The sequence below is a fragment of the Pezoporus flaviventris genome, unplaced genomic scaffold (assembly GCF_033815535.1).
Source record: "Pezoporus flaviventris isolate CSIRO_AGI_PZ_B2104156 unplaced genomic scaffold, CSIRO_AGI_Pfla_v1 ptg000015l, whole genome shotgun sequence".
Classification (NCBI taxonomy): Eukaryota; Metazoa; Chordata; class Aves; order Psittaciformes; family Psittacidae; genus Pezoporus; species Pezoporus flaviventris.
In genome coordinates, this window is record NW_026892563.1 from 35,957,021 (window position 1) to 35,969,684 (window position 12,664).

The 12,664-nt window shown below is 46.0% G+C and overlaps 1 protein-coding gene across 4 annotated transcripts in view; it reads right to left on the reverse strand.

Moving 5' to 3' along the window:
- Window positions 1-12,664, reverse strand: part of LSAMP (limbic system associated membrane protein) — a 983,104-nt gene that overhangs the window by 105,641 nt on the left and 864,799 nt on the right. The window lies entirely within an intron of this gene.

Here is a 12,664-nt window from a genome sequence, read left to right on the forward strand (position 1 = left end):
CAGCCTCCAAGAAGAGCAGGCTGTTGCAGTCTGTCCTCTCTCACATCCATGCCTTGCTTCCACACTTCACACCCTGGATGTGGTGAGGGAGTTTGATAAAAGGGAATCTTCTAATTTATTTTTTTTTTTATAATATATTTTCAGCTTCCGAATTTGTGTGTAGTGAGGAATGAAACAACATCATTTTCTGCTTTGCTTACCACAGAGTAAACAGACAGCAGCCTCCCCTTCCCCCTCTTTGGCAAGAGAGGCTGATGGTCCTTTTGAGGCAAAGCTGCCTACGAGCTAGGTGGGGAAAATGAAATAAAGCCTAAAGACAGCAACTCATCTGTTCCAGCTGTGTTGCTGGATTCATAGGAATATTCTTTACAACCCACAGATCTTTAGCCCCCAGACTCATGGATAACGTTTCAGCATCTATGACCATGAAGCCCACCTGGAGGAACCCAGCTCTGGTCAGTGAGCTAGCAAAAGGAAGTCACCCCTGTTGGCTGGTACCCACCATTTGATTAAGCAGAGGCAGTGGACAAAGACTGCTTTAGGCTGACAGAAGAAGCCTCACAATCACAGTCCCTGTGAGGGCCTTCAACCACCCTGATATTTGCTGGTAGGGTGAAAGTGCTGGGCTCAAGCAGTCCATGATATTTGGGGATTCAGTATGAGTTTGCAGTATGCCCCTGCAGCAAAGATTGAGCATCCTGAGTTGTATTAGCAAGAGCGTTGCCCCATAAGTGGAGGGAAGTGATTATATTTATCCTTCTTTCATGAGACCACACATGCACTCAGCTCTAGGACCTCCAACTTAAGAAAGATGTGGACTCGTTGGAGTGAGTCCAAAGAAAAGCCACACAGATGATCAGAGGGCTGGAGCAGCTCTGCTATGAAGACAGGCTGAGAGAGTTGTTCAGCCTGGAGAAGGGAAGGCTTAAAGGAGACCTTCTGGGGAGAAGGAGACCAGGGAGACTGGAAGGGCAACCTGCTATTACCTAAAGGGGGCTACAGGAATGCTGGGAGGAACTTTTTGCAAGGACATGTAGTGACTTTACAGTAGAAGAGGGTAGATTTAGATCAGAAATTTTCCACCTCAGAAAGTGCTACTCAAGAATTAGAATTGATGGCTGATGAGCTCATGGTGAAGCAACCAAAGCAAGGCTGGGGGAATGGCTGACTGCAGCTGGAGAGAATGTTCCTGTTCCCTGGAGAGAAGGATTTTCAGAGCAGGGACACCTCCCTGGCAGCACAATAGTGGGTAAAACAAAACATAGCAGAAAATCAACCCTCTCCTCTCGAAGCAAAATCCCCTGACAAATGCAAGCCCCGAAACATTGCACATTGGTGATTCACTGCAAGCCACCGGCACTGTGTCTGCGCACGTAGGAAGAGGTAGGAGGCATCAGAACAAAACTAAATAAGCATTCTTGGAGAACGCTGATATTGTCAAAGAATTTGATCCCACCATATCGAGAGGTACATGAGGGTTTTACTAACTACAGATCCAGTTCGCGCCTCCTCCCCCTTTAGCACACACCTGTTCTGCACAGCAAATGCCTGGCAGTACAAAAGAAGTGGTCTTGGAAAGTAAGCAAACACCTTTGCTAACCAATACACTGAGAGTGCATAAAGGGCAGCAGAAAGGAATTACCCCACTTGGGAAATGAAATACCGTGCCTCCAAGAGACACTTGGGTTTCGTGGATACAAAAGCAGAGAGGCAGCTTGCAGCATCACGCTGAGATCCGTCTCAGCACTGATTTGACAGGACTCAGCAGCACTTTTCCTTCTCTTTTCTGTCCCATAGGGTAAGGGAAGTCCCCTGTCTCACGGCTCAGGACAGACAGACCCGTTGCTCCAAACAGCAAAGCTGTAGGCTGGGAGAGCCCTGCAAGTTCTGGTGCAGAAATCCAAACCACTAATCCTAAGGGAACAAAGCGATTCCAACAGCCACTTCAGTCCTGTAGCAGCACAGCTACCTGTAGTACATACCATGTTTCAGATCTGAGACCAACACACACAGGAGGAGACAGAGTGGCTTAGTCTGGGAAGGAGCAATGGAAGCTGCTGTGATGTGTCATAGATGCAATGTCAGGGGACACAAGGACCATGATTTTGGAGCATCCTCAGCACAGCTTCTCCATGGTGTGCTGGCAAGCAAGGGTAAGCAGAGCCTAGGAGTAAAACCAGTGTCTAGACCACATTTTGGGGACTTCATCTTAACCTCAAGGGGTTAGCATTTGCATTATGAAAAAAAAGCCACACACCAAACCAAGAAAGACTAAGCTCAAGCAAGACTAGCAGATGGAGCTGTAGGGCAGTCTGAGGACCTAGCAGAATGGTGCAATGTCAGTCAAAATGGTTGAGGAGAGAGCAGTGAAAGCCACTATGGGGCACTGGCAGCAGAGCTGCAGTTAGGACATGTGTACCTTGGACTTCCCAAAGCTGTCAAGTCATTTTAGTTCACAGAGGATCAAGTCAACTTGGCAAATACAAACAGATCTGACCATGCTGACCAAAACCCCAAGAGAAGAAGCATGTGTCCAGATGGTCATATCTGGCTTGCCACTTTTTCAGATGAGGGAGAAAAGGTCATCCAAGGCTGAAATCCTGTTATGAATATAATGGCTGGCTCTCTTCAGCTGCCACCTTAGTCAGAGGGCAAGGAAGGACTGAGGAGGGGGCACAGGACAGGAAATAATTTCCCTATGAATATATGAAATTTGGCTTTGTCTTCTTCGAATCCAAAGCCAGTTAGCATTAACAATGACTGGATCTTAGTGGACAGTAATTTCACTCAGCTAAAAAGTCAGAGACTTTTAATTTTCAGGGTGTCAAGCCAGCGTGTTAAAATGCCACAACTGTCAGCACCAGCAACAGTTAGCATTGCCTCCTTGGCACTTGTCATTACTTTGCACACACCTTTTTAGGACAATCTTAAAATGAGAAGCTTTGACCTTATTATTTTTCCCATGTGTGGGCTCTGTCATGTTTTCACAGCTCCCAGGCTGCTGGAAGAAGGATTGCTGAGAATAAAACCTCCTGGGACCAGGATCTTCTGGGTGCTGCAGCCTCCTTTTTTCAGCCATTTCTTGACTCTCAACTGGAAAACCCTTCTGTGTCTGTCCTCTCTGAACTATTAACAGAGGCAAAAACACAGCAGAACAACAGAAGGGGAAGCACTGCAGCTAAACAGAGCTTTCAGGTGTTCTCATATTCAGCCTAACAACTTGTCCCTCCAGGGGTTTCCAGGCTGCTGCTGGACCCTTCTGTCTCCACAGACCATGGCAAAGCATTGCCAGGCTCTCTGGTACTGATGGGAAAGAAAAATCACCAGGATTTTTCTGCCCTTTCAGAATAAATGTAATATGGGGTATTCATTACCCTGTGCTTAGGATCCACCTGGGTGAGGTGAGGAGCAGAGATCAGTGTGAAGGGAAGCACAGTTGGTACCCCATTGCAGCATCCCTGGGGAAGCAGGGTGCCCTATCTATGCCAGGGTCAGATTCTGGAGCAATGGAAATGAGCTCAGAGAAGAATGGCTCGAAACTCACTTATTTGTTTCTTCTACATTTCACATCTACAGGACAAGCCTGATGCTAGCTCAGCATCTCATCTTACATGTCACTGACAGTAAAAAACAACCCCCAAAGTAACCAATAGCCATTTTCCTTGTGAATCATGCATTAGAAGAGCAGGGGACCTGCAAGGCAGGAGTGGGGAAAGGGCAGAGATGCTGCAGGATGCCCTAAGCTGGGAAAGCTGGGGAGGCCTGCAGGGCAGGAGGAGTGCAAAGGCAGAGCTGGTGTGGGAATTCTAGTCCCAGGCAAGATGCAGTGACAGAGCTAGGTAGGACAGGTTTATGCAGAACCTGCTCGCACCAAGCCTGTTAATTGCCATCAATCCTTCACTTTCATGACAACTGCAACTCACATTAATTTAAATAATAAGGAAGACTGAGACATGAAAAATAGAGCACACTCCCCCAGTGCAATCACTGTTGCTCTCGAGATGAAAGCAAGTGATTTGTTTCCACAAAACATTATCGTGTCTCAAAAACACCCACTGTAGCAGTTATTACAAACCAGGGGCCACATATGGGAGGCAGCGAGGAAACTGCAAACAAGAGAACACCCAAACATCTGCTGTTGTTATCCTTGCTTTTTATGACCTAAACCCTTCAAAGCTCAAAACTCCTCCCGAGATATTAGCTGGGAATAATAACCAGCAACACTCCTAGAGGTCTTTTCCTAATTTATGCTGAAACTGGCTATGCCATAGCTCCCAAACAGTTCATGTATCTGCCTTTGGATCAGAGCATCCAGATACAACACAGGAATAGGAACTGCTTAGCATAAGTGGTATTTCTATGCAGGGGGTACTTATAGGCATGCAGCAGCAGTTTCTGGCTCCTGCATTGGTTGCATTCTGTTTTCATGATGCTTCACACAAGACCTTAGTGCATGAAGGAGGATGGGTTTGCGACACAAAGGAAGGAAGCATGGGACTAGGAACTCAGATCAGGTATGGCAAGATGAAAAGTGCAAACAGAAGGACACAGAGATGTAGTTGGAAGATGGCCCTGAGCCCTACAAACACACTCACAGGAAGTTCACAATCTGATCGCTCCCTTTGGGCAAAGAGCTTTGCATAAGCCCCTTGGATGCAGTAGCTACAGCTACTCCCCTATCTAAAATAACAAGCCTGCTTAACAGTCAGGTATTTTGTCAATAAGTCACAAAATACATTAAAAAAACAGAGCTTTTATTCCCACTCTACAAACCTAAGATGCAGCAAAAGCTATTTAATCCCCCCAAGACAAAGAAGTGAAAATTCCTAAGAAAGCCCATAAGATTCATTTAAGTGCTCTAACTGCTTGCCCCAAGAAGGGCACCTTGGTACAAATGGAGAAAGTCACCACAACCCGGTCCATACATCCTCATTAGTTAGTTGCTTCCTCTAGCCTATTTACTTACCTACTGGCAAGTAATACCCCCATCTGCTAGGGAAAAATAAGACTCCCACCTACTAATCCATAGAAGCCCCTGGCTTTCAGGGCAAAAAGAACACCAGGACTTCTCTCCAAAGTCAAAGGAACTTTGCAGCCACTAAAGCCCTCTGCAGGTAGCTATCAATTAGCCTCCAGAGTTCTCATTTCCTTATTCCCAGCTCCCAATTAACAGCACTTTGCAACAAATGCAAAGGCGCTAATAAGCCCCCAGGCAGAGGTAGGGGGGAGGCTGACCATCATATGGCCCTTGAACGCTTTAGAGCAGCCACCTTGTTCAACTACAATTAGGGGGCCTTTCCTGGGGCAATTAATCGTCAGCAAATTGGCCTCATTAGTCATTGTTTAGTTAAAGTGTTTAGTGAGGAGAGAGGGTCTAAAGGAAGGGGTTGAGCTCCTAAATACAACTAAATGGTTTAATTCCCCTCTTATGTGTGCAGCAGGCTAATCACAGCTCTTTACAACCATAACAAGAAACAGCTTGCTGCTGCTTAGGTCCGCAAAGGGAGCAAGCTGAGGGCTCGAAAGCAAAATGTAGACACCCTTTGGGATGAGGGATGCTAATGTTTCTGAAGCACTTTGCAGACAAAATGCGACATGAGACCCAAGATGTGTTTTTTACGGTCTGATTCGTGCCGCAGTCTCAGCCAGAGGAAGACGAAGCTGTCACCAGGGCAGGAGGGCAGAGAGTGAAGTTGTTGAACTTCATTAAAAACAGTGGACTCTGAAACATCCTTATGACCTTCCTCTCTGCTAGGCTTGTTTCACCCTGCCAGTTCCTCTGTCAGCATTAAAGCTTTTGGTGAAGTAAGAGGCAAACATTGGAGGCTTGGGTTTGGGTTTTAATCTCCTGAGGACCAAAAAACCTCTCCAAATCCACTACAGTGCTTTTACAACATTTAAAAATGGTTTATTTCTATTGTCTGAAAGAGGGTATCTTCCCACATCCATACCTGGTGGCCCTAAGGCCCTACCCTAAAAAGAAGGGCACATCCCAGCCAGAGCATGGAAACCACTTAGGAGATCAGCAGTTCCCAAACCATGTGTGCCTGCACATTTCCCTGCCCCACTGTGGCAGATCTCTATCCAAGCATCACTGCTGATGCCAGGAGAGACCAAGCCTTGCACCTTTGCAAGCCTCACCCACAGAGATACCATGTAGGAAATTACTCAAATCCAGACGGAGACTGCATGTTTTGCACTGACTGGGAGCAGAGAAACAGACTGGATGCTGTAAAGCAAAGCCAAGTGGAAAGCCCTCACAGTTTGGTGAGCTGGATAGCGTGTCAGAGCTCACTGCATTTGAGGCTAAGAGCTAACAAGCCAAACCATTTTGCTCTAAGGAAAGCTCTGTCTCATCCAATATACAGTCAAGTGAATGGACTATTTTCCCACATAAAATTGCATGGGAAACACTTCCAGTATATTGTTTCTTAGCAGAGAGCAGCATGGGGTGTAAACCTGTTGGACTGTCCCATCCATGAGCTGTTGGAAAAGTCAGCACAGAACTGGACTCCACTGCTTATACTCATTCCAACTGATATAATTTCCTTTTTAAACCTGTCTCCATGAAGTTTTCAGGAGAGGAATCATTTCATTTCCTGACTGAGAGAGAAAAGAATAGCATAAATCTCAACCCAACCTTGGCTTTCAGCGCACTAAGGGGATGTTGTGGGACAAGGATAAAAGCAGTCCCACTCTTGCACCTAGCCCAACATCTCAGCTGTAAACCCAAACACCAGCCTTTCATTCTGAAGCATTTCCAGCTCCAAGCCTGAGTCCCAGCCTCGGTCTGATGCTGATAGCATTTCACCCACCTCTGGCTTTTCCATGTCCTCCCATCAAGCACCAGGTCACCAAGTTTGTGGAGGCCAGGAGAGCAGGTCAGCATGCTTAGCATGTAAATGAAAGCACAAAAACACAAGCTAGGCATATGCCTGCTATCCCCTTATTACCAGATTTAGAACTGCAAAGCATATTTTTCTTTTCTATTAACATGTCAAATTTATGCTGGGACTGCACTGAGCCACTCATCTGCAGCTCACGTCTTTAAAGGACAGCTCTGTGCATTTCCCATTTGTGTTCCCCTGGTTCCTTATGCTTGCAAAAACTGACTGCAAACCTTTATGGCTAGTCCTCCTAGAAAGCCCTGCTATGAAAGCATAGCCTTCTTTGCAGGACATGTGTAAACAACGACAAGAGTGTTTACCATGCTAATCCTTAGGGATTAACCCTTGGAATGACCGCCTAATCCCAAACACTTTACAGACTACAGATGTACACAGCTTTTGGTCTTTATTTCAAGTGTGTTTATATATTCCCTTAGACCATATTTTAAATCTGGGAAGTATTTACTTATGGGACTGCCATAAGAAAAGCTTTTCTTCCTCAGATGCAATCAGCCATGGAGGAAGAGAAATCCTGTTGTCCCTAGTGTCGTGGTCCTCCAAAGACATCTCTGACAAAGTTTTCCACAGAAACATTAAGCATGTTGGATGTACATGGTATGCAGCTGAGGCCTAATATACTTGATTCAGAGCTCAGGGAACTCCTGCTTTGATGTTAATGGCCTTTAGGCCAATTCTTATACAGCAAGAATGGGCGATGGCTTCAAGGCAGTGTTGCAGCCAGAACAGGGATGCTTCATTAGCTGGTTGAGAGAAAAAAGCATGATTATGATTTAACTGAGTCCCAGCAGTCCCTGGCTCCTGCCTGTTAACTGTTTCTTTGGGAAGTAGACTAGGAAGCACAAGTATGAGAAGAAAACACAGGGAAAAGCCTGCATCATTCCACAGCAAGAGGTACAGGTTCAGAGAGTGTGTCTATGCGTTAGGAAGATGACTAGGATTTTCCTGCTTAGGGGAGGAAGTCAATTTCAGTGAACACCCCACTCTACACGAAGATGAGGTTGGCAATCACAGCTTTACACGCAGGAGAAACAGGGCCAAAGTTGGTTGTTTTCGTGTTTTCAGATCTTAAGCTGCGGTTACGTTCAGCTCCTTAGGGACACATGGTACAACCAACAAAACAGACTTCACAAATCACTTGGTGGACATCCACACACAGGCTCAAAAGAAAAGGCAGCTCTCTCCAAACCCTGTTCTGGGATTCCTTTGGCTGCCCATGGTTTATCCCACAGCCTCTGTGATAAGCCACAGGGAGGCAAATACAACACACTAAGTGTCTTGTGCACACCACATACCCAAGGATCTGGCTCAGTTTCAACCAAGACAGACAGTTTCTCAGTGAAAAGCCTCTCACTCAAATCAAATGCATGTGTACATTAAAAACATATTTTATTAGTGGGCTTTCCTTTTAATACATCAAAACAAGGAAAATGGAGTGGGACAGCTCACTGTAATTGCCTTTTAAGATTGTTTTCAGGCTTCTAGGGGAGCAAAAAGCTGGTGTAGCTTTTTGGAAATGCTGGTTTTGCTTCCACAGGTATGAGGAACGAAGCTAATAATCCCATACTCAGACCTTTACATGCTTTGGATAAAATTCACTCTTGTGCAAGTACACAGATTTGGAGAAGAGTGTAAAGCACCGTACACTATCCTTGACCTGTAACACTCCAACTCATGGCCTAGGACACCTGTCTGTTAAGAAATCACTGCTGTTTCTCTAACAAGATGATTCACTTCGTCCAATTCAGCAAGTGACGAGCAATCTGTAATAAGCCACCATAGCAGCTTCAGTGAGCAGCCAGATCAGCAACCACAAGACTAACGTCTTAGCAGAGAGCAGCTGCCTCTTCTGATGCCAAAAGCCCTGCTAAAAACATCTGAAGCAAAAAAATGAACATGAAACAAATCCCCATCTCCAAAAAAAAAAAATCACAAATTTTGAGTGTGAAAAAGGCTGAAACGCCACATTTTTTAGCTTGGGCTGCTCAGCACATTCCTGCATTGTCACCATTGTCACTATTGCTGGATCCACAGATGGTGGCCTTCCCCAGCACAGACAGTTACGAAATACCAGCTGCGAGACCTTCAATTGTTAGCTATTGTTGAGCTTGGTGATAGCTGCAGCAGCGGGTTTTCTAAAGGCCAGGGTGTTATCATCAGCCATCTGAGAAAGGAAAGCCAAAGAATTTGAGGCAAAGAACCCCTTCTGTCAGAAATGCTCATCTACACGAGCCTGATCCAGCAGGAAAGAGAGAAAACCAAACAACAATGCTCCTGAAGTAAAGGCTTTTTCAAACAAAGCAAGTAGCTGCCTAGGGCTGAGATGCGATTGTGGTGACCTCCTTTCCACAAAGCAGCGGAGAGCCAAGGTTTCCTGGGCAGGAGAGTTTCTGCTGTCCAAGTTTCCCTGCCAAAAGAGAGTGCTCTGTTTGGGTTCAGCCACGTGCAGCAGCACCTTGAGTTCTTGGAAGTTTCCCACTGCTTCCTTTCCCAGGCTTTGCCGTGTGGTGAAGATGTGCTGTATACATGCAGACAACCACAAGGGAGGGAAGGGATAGATTCCAAGAGCTTTGCTCTGTAAACACGTTACTGGTGCCATTTCAATTAAAGGAGAATCTCCCCCAGGGTGCCAGGCATGATGTTTATTCCTTGTGGCCTGTAGCTTTATACATCTCAGTCCCTTGTAGCCCGTAGCGCATAAACCCACTGGCTGTCCCTCTTCCCTCACTGGGGTTCAAGTCCGCCCTCTTCAAAACTGACACATTTTTTGCTGGCCTCTCAGTGTTAGCAAATGGGGGCAATTAGCACATTATATGCCCGGTTTGCAGGAGACAAGGGCTTTGGGTACTCAGTTTCCAGAGCTGAGCAGGGTTACACAGTCAAATTGTTCTGTGAGGCCCGGAGGAGGCTGGATATCAGGGATAGCTATAAATGGGGGTGCTTACAAGAAAGAAGCAACAAAATCTTGTCAGAAGTTTTGGAATAGCGAGTATCAAACTGAGAAGAAATAGGTAGACATTATCCATTCAGGAGGATGAGGTTGCATCCAGAAAAGGTCATCAGCACCTTTGTGCTGAGTGAGAAAACAACTTTACAGACAACTTTCATCTAAGGTTCTGCAAGCAAATACTCCTCACCCCAGAAATCCAGTGCTTCAGGCTAGAGAGTAGGAATGAGGTGATCTCCCCTGCTGATCAGCAAAGGGCACTAATAAAAACCTGCAAATATTTCTACCACAGCAGGATACCAAAAACTAGTTCCAATAGAAAACATAAAGCCACGTCTCTCTGCTGTAACAGCACATCCGCATCTGTAATATCACAGTTAGCAGGGTAAGCAACAATACCAGAAAATGAAGGGAGAAAGGACTTTGTGTAGGTCTGGTGCTCCAGGTTCAGTGACTGCTCTGCTATGCACTTGTGATATAACCTTGAGTAATCACTCCACATTTCTAAGCCTCACCTCCCCTTCTCATTCACTCCTAGGGAATCACGGACTGCAAGATTTATGGCATCCCCAGTGCTGGGTATCCAACTGGTGTGACGAGAGGTATGATGCTTTGCCATCTACAGCTCCAGTGGGTGTAGGAGAAGAAGGGGAGGAGGATCTACAAAGCCTCAAACTGTCAAAGGGAGTTGAGTTCCTTATGAGGAAATACCATGCTGCAAAGTTCCTTGGCACAGCAAAAAAAGGGCAAATCCAAGGCAGACCTATACATATGCAGATGAAACAGACCTGATTCTTCACTGCTGGTATAAAGATAAAATACTGTTTTACATGAAAGGGAACACAAAGTAGGAGAAAATCAGCTCCACAATTCATAAACCCAAGGGAAAAAGCAGGACCCACAAAATAATGTGGAAACTGAAAAGGAACGGAAGTGTAATCAATATAGTTAGGGATGCTGATGGATGATAGGGATACACTCATACACTTTTCTGATGGTCATGATATACTGGAGTTTGTGAAAATGAGTCTTAAAACAAATAAAGAAACTTTGCATCAGAGCACAATGATGAAAACTCTGTCAAAGCCTGAGGAGAAGCAGAGATATAACCCAGATGGCATCATGCCATGGATCAACCTGCCACTGGATGGGGCGCAGACACTCATGACAAATAGGCACAGGGGATGCAGCACAAATACAGTGTGACACTATATGCTGGGCATACGCTTGATGTATGGAGGATTTAATGCCACACACACACTGTCCTGGGTAGATTGTATCTAGTGCTGACAGATACCTGAGGGATCTGTCTCTTTCTTTATATACTTTGGCAATTGCCATGCCAACAAGGGATTATGGGATTGGGGGGGGGGGGGGGGGGGGTGAGAAGGAGAGATCATTTGCTACTCTGTTTAACAGAGAATTTATCCTCTGGGGGGGGTTTGTCAAGATGTTGGATTTCTTCTTAAATGATATTTCTACCTGCCTATATACATTTGGGGTTGACAGGCTCCTCTCCTCTGTCCCTCTAACACAACAGCTCACTCTCCTGGAGCCCTAAACCAACCCAAAAGCAAATGTGGCTTCTCTAAACCAGTTTGAAGACTGTTGCCCTCAACCTGTGCACCCATGGATGCTGCAAAGGCAAGAAAACAGCCAACATGCTGTAAAGACCAATTCCTCTCCCTCTCCAGTGAGATCTCTGATTGACAGCTCTGTTTGTCAAGAGAGACAGATTGTCTCGAGTGCGAGATAGCGATCACCTAGGGAGGCTATTAGAGGGAGAAGGAAGGAGAGTGGGAGAGACAGACAGAAAGACATAGGAAGAAGGACAGACAGAAAGGAGAGCTGAGCAGGGTAAAAGAGGGAAGGAGCAACAGAATAGTGTAGATGAGAGAAAAACAGCACCACTGGATGAATTAAGTTGTCAACTTTGGCATCATCACCTGTGTACCTTGTCATGACGCTAAATTCATTGAAGCTGAAGCCACACTGCAAGTCAAGAGTGAGAGAGTGCTGATGGAAGGAAGAAATAACAGCCCATTTAAAGACTCAGAGCAATTTGTTAGTTACCTTGGGAGGGAAGTAGTGACAACAGAGAAGAGGTGCTTGCCCATCACACTGGGCAGGGAATCATGTCATAGAATCACAGAATCATAGAATGGTTTGTGCTGGAAAGGACCTTAAACCTCATCCAGTTCCAGCCCCTGCCTGTGGCAGGGGCACCTCCCACTAGACCAGGTTGCTCACAGTCCCATCCAAACTGGCCTTGAAGCTTGTTTTGGATTCAAGCTGTCTTCCCAGTCGTACTGCAGAATACAAAGACATCAGCAGAGACAGAGATGTGGTTTAAGAAGAAGAAACACAGGAGAGAGGCTCACCAAGGTCCAAAGTGAACAGGGCAGATACATGCCTTTCTGTAGTGCTGTGTGCCTCAGGCCATCCCTTGAGGTGTTGAGGGAAGATGTTGATAATAAATACCCCTATGTGAGTGGAGGCAAAGGGCACTGAACACAGTCAGCATCCCAGGGCTGAAGGAACATGAAGGAAAGCAGAGCTGGAAACTGTAGCTCTGGCACAGAGGGGTGCCGTGATGGAAAGCCAGGAAGAAGATAGAGCCCTCTGATGACTTTGAAGTTGGAAGCATGGCACTGAGACGCAATCAGCTTTGGCTGGCTGCACCAGGGAAGCACTGTACCAAGGTGCTTTCCTGAAGAGCAAAGGAGGTTGTCACTAACTCAGCAAAGGTTCCTGTGCATTTCATACAAGATGAGCTCACTGGCTCCTGCTGTTCCCCAGAACTCCAGTGAAG